This window comes from Neltuma alba, unplaced genomic scaffold, assembly GCF_004799145.2.
Source record: "Neltuma alba isolate B1F8T4 unplaced genomic scaffold, ASM479914v2 tig00006599_pilon, whole genome shotgun sequence".
Classification (NCBI taxonomy): domain Eukaryota; kingdom Viridiplantae; phylum Streptophyta; class Magnoliopsida; order Fabales; family Fabaceae; genus Neltuma; species Neltuma alba.
Genome location: NW_021634508.1, coordinates 16,445 through 21,224, shown reverse-complemented (window position 1 = coordinate 21,224; position 4,780 = coordinate 16,445). Strand labels below are relative to the sequence as shown.

The 4,780-nt window shown below is 35.5% G+C and overlaps 1 pseudogene; it reads right to left on the bottom strand.

The window, feature by feature from the left end:
- Positions 1–1,342: 1,342 nt before the first annotated feature.
- On the bottom strand, positions 1,343–1,957 carry LOC114750645 (probable glutathione S-transferase parC; annotated as a pseudogene).
- Positions 1,958–4,780: the final 2,823 nt, after the last annotated feature.

Sequence of the window (4,780 nt, the reverse complement as noted above, 5' to 3'; positions counted from 1 at the left end):
AGTGTTTTACAAGAAAATAAGTTATTTTTTAATATTTATTATTTTTAATCAATTTTAACTAACCCTTCAGTCATATATTTTGAGATAGAAGGGCTATACTCCTCTGGTCTTATTTATAGGGTAAAAAAAGAATGTATTTTTTAGTCCTATTTATAGGACATTTAGGGAAATTTTTTGTATGAATATACAATTTTACCCCTCATATTATGTTGACTTTACTAATATGAGGTATAATGTATATTAAATAGAAATAAAGTTGAAAAGTCATTAAATTTTAGATGAGATTAATAAAGTTTAAAGTTTTTCTTAGTCTATATGAAATATGTTGAAAGTATCTTATAAATAGAATCAGAAGCCTTATAAATGGAATCAGACGAGTATATCAAAAAACCCTGATGGTTTAAAATGCCACACAAAGGCTGATGTTTCGAATAGTGGGGTCCAAATGCAACGTCTCGATCTGGCTTTAATTGTTTTAGATTAGGGGGGCGTAACTAATAGAGACCACTTGCTTTGGGAAGTGCAATAGCAGTTAAGACCGGAAAAGGGGTGCAATTGAAGCATTAATTCTTGTCACCAAAGTCATGAATCTGCTGAACAAAGCACTCATAGATATTGACGTACTGTGCCCTTTGATAAGATCTACCGGTAATGGGTAAGACATAGATGTAACTGTTTTAGCCCCGCCTCACCTTATCACCCACCATGGCTGATGCCTCCTTCCATCTTTCATTGGTTTTCGACAAGTGGCTCATGACCCATGTCGATCGTCTCCACTTTTATGCTGTTGTCTTCTCACAAAGCTTACACACACGCTACTTACTCTGCTTTAATTCCTCGTACGCTTGTAACCTTGTTTCGAATCAATGGCCATTTGACAAATTATTACGAGGTTTCATCTTGAATAATAATGATATTATGATGATGATGTTGGACAAGTTGTGAGGAAGACAACCACTTTGGTTCTCCCAAATGCTTCTTGTTAAATCACCAGTAAACTCCTAATAAGCTGGAAGACGTTTCTGTGAAAACTATAAAATTATTATAAGTTCCTATAGTTTGCAATGATTATAAGAAAACGATATATTTTACGCAGCTTAAAAAGAAGTAAATGGACATACTCAAAAAGTATGGTAAACTATAAAATTTACTGTAACCTAACAACGCATGAATGATAAAAGGAAGATATGAATTGTTCATTGAAGATGACAGGTCATAAAAGGCAAAACATGAGGAGAGGATCCAATGCCCCTACTCAATACAAAGACAAATGACCCTGGAGACTAGGGTCCTAAACTGACTCAGTCATCACTAACAACAAAATTTTATTAACTCGTCACTCATATTATGGCCTCACAGCCACACAGAAGATCGATAATTATTTTATCACTGCTAGGTAAGCAAGGCCTTGCGTCTGATCTCCGAAAGGAACCGAAAGACTTTGTTTTGGTCAGGAATATACTGGGACACAGTCTCTTTGTGCATACACGTTTTGCCCTAGTTCACCTGCTTGGGAAATTCTTCCGAGATGCTGAAATTCCCACGTCTCCGAAGTGTAGAAGTGGACGTAGAATGGAATTAGAGCCACATCTACCAGCCCAAACTGAAATTCTTTTAGATGTAATCTGCCCAAAACCTGGCGTGAGCTCGCTCATAGGGATGAGAGGGAAACAATGGAGATTTTTGGCTCCAAGCTTCGTCAATGTACTCAACTATTGTGGGCGATTCGGAGATGGGTGTTCCGTTATGAATTAAGACGGGGACTTTCTTATGAAGAGGGTTCATCTGCATCAGAAGAGAGCTCTTGCCAGATAAATCTGCTTCCCTCGCTTTGTACTGGATTCCCTTCTCGGCTACGGCACTTCTGAGTTCTGACTCGTATTCCGAATGGGCTTGACCAAAAATCAAGTAGAATCAGATCATCTTCTATCACCGCAACCTCTACTTTCACTTTCCTTTAGACTTCTGGTTGTGTTGCTGGCGCTGTTCCCTGTAGTAGTATTAGGCTTCCTTGTTGCCTTACTCTGCCATCCATCGTCATTGCTTGCGTATTGTGGACCTATAGTTACTTCCCCGCACAATCCATTTTATATAAAACAAAATTTTTGGAGATTAACTTGATCAACTTTATTTTTTAAAGACACTTGAGATAAGCGTAATTTCTAAGGATTCAGTTAAAATTATGGGATGAGAAGTTTAACATAGAAGACCTTTCGAGATGAAGCAATTAGTACTTCTGCAGGGAAAAAGTGGTTCTTATTACAAGACCAGGTGATATCCCATAACTGGCTCATTGTCCGGAAACTTGGGCTTTTTTTTTTTTGCAAACGTCAGCATGCCAATGAAGCCATTCTCATGTCCTGGTGATTCATAATGGTGTGTTTGTCAAATCCTTCTACAATACAGGTGTAGTTTTTTCTTGCAGGAAAGTAGCAGATCTGGAGCGTATTATACAGGTCTTGTCATAGATGTATTCATCTGATATGCTGTAGCATTTAACTGGTGAAGTTACCATTGTGGTAACAAGGATATGCTTGAACAACAATGCCCCTGGTCGAGGTTGGAGAAATTATGTTATCCTTGAAAATCTACAATTCTCAAGGAACTGTCTAAGGAGCCACTCGTGTAGCTGGATCCCGAGAGAGGCACACTCTGTTGCTGATTGGGTAGCTAGAGCTTTTTTGACTGGGTCTTGCCTGACTGATTGGGTGATAAGACCGCCGCCTCTTTTGCATTAACTTATAGAATCTGATTTATGTAAAGCCCAAACTGATGTACGTTGATATTTGTCTTGCTTTATGGTGATCTCACAATACTTTGCATTGTTGATCTATTATGGAATGAACTGGCGTTGGCCAAAAAAAAAAAAAAAAAGGCAGCAAGAAGGGAAACTCTTTCGGGTTTTTTTTTTTCCTGAACTTTTTCAAGAACTTGGTTATGGCAGACTATCTGATAATTTGTTGTATTTAACCAAGTCCTTTAGAAGTCTAAAATGCAGTGGTATCTAGGGATGTTTTCCTTGCCCTTACGTCATCGGAGTCGAGGTCGCTTACTTTTAGGTACTATCGGATAGTGAAAAAGATGCATTGTGATGATTAAAAAAGTTAAAATTATGGGAAAATTTTAGTCATCCTCCACAAAAGAAATTTATTTTCCAACATCCAACAAAATTCTGAAATTTCATTACATCCCAAGAATGAAAATGAAACTAAACTTTATGGGTGCAAAGGCATTACTGCCCTTCCTCTGATTGTAAAAGGACTTGTTCCTCTTATGAATCACTTAATTTCAACTGTAAATTTTCTTATTTTACTTGTGAATCTTAATTTCCTAGTTCAATTTGTAAATGACCTTATTCCAGTTGTAACTAGCCTTATTTCTCTTATGAATTACTTTATCTTGGGTGTAAATTTACGTATTCGACTTCTGAATCATAACTCCCAGAATTATTAGAAATGCTAGCTCCACCCATAAATGGCCTTACTCTAATTGTAAAGGATTTTATTCCTCTTGTGAATTAGCTTATCTTGATTGCAAATTTCTGTATTCCACTGTCAAATTCCAACTCCCTAACTTATTGCGAATGCTTGCTTCACTTGTAAATAGCCTTACTTCAGTTATAAATAGGCTTATTCCTCTTGTGAATTCTTTTATTCTGCCTGTGAATTTGCTTTTTTTGTTTCCATCACTGCAAGGGTTTTCACCCATAAAATTTAATTTCATTTTAGTCTAAAGGGTGCAATGAAATTTCATAATTTAGTGGAGGTTGTTGGAAAATAACTTTCTACTGTGGGGGCTCATTGAAATTCTTCCTTAAATTATTTTCTTTGAGAAATAAAGCGAGGTAAGCACATCCGCATGTCTAAACTCTAGGCGCAGACATTCTTCTTTTTCATTTTTGCTGTCAGTGGAGCATCTTGTGTTTTCAAAGGATGGATGTCAATTAAGTCTGGCCCATGACAAAGCCATCATAAAAGGAGACAAACAGAAGAAACATAGAAAAAGCAACCCACGAATGATGCTCATTCCGACTTTCGTATAGAAGCCTCTTATGAAGGCCCAGGCTTATTATAATCGTTAACGTATTTTTATCCTCGTTGGCTATCTCATCTCAATAAACATCCCAAGATTTATTTAATAATGATATAACACATTATTTTATTGTTAGCTACGTCTTATTTAATAATAAAATAAAAATTGGGTGCGAAGAATATTCTTGTGGTGGTTATTTAGTTATTTATGATGAAAACAATTTTTGAATAATGTTTGAGATTCCCTCTCTTGATTACTTGGACTTCATAATGCTCTTTTAATTCTAAATATAATGTTCTCTTAATTAAATCGCAAATGTCAAACGACTATGTAAGTTGATTATTTGAAATTAATATGTAGAGAATTTGATTTTATTTTAATTTTCAAATATAATCTTGCCATTAAATGATTAAAATTTAATGCGTAAAAATACAACTATTTCAATAAACAAGGGTACTATGAGAAAAAAAAATTTAATATTGGAAATAAGAAGAAATGAGACCTTGAATTTTGAACAAAAAGAAAACCCTTAAAGAACCTTATATTTACGAAGAAAGCAATGGGCAACATGCATGTGCAATGGATAATGATGTTCCTTGTATGCCTGTCTCTTTCTTTTGTTTTGCATTTTGTCTTTGTCTCTTCATTTGGAAAAATTAATGAATAAAAAGTGAACATAATATATTTTTATAGGGAAGTGCACAACGATGTACTAGTAAGGCGCTTGGCTGTGGTAAACTAGACATGA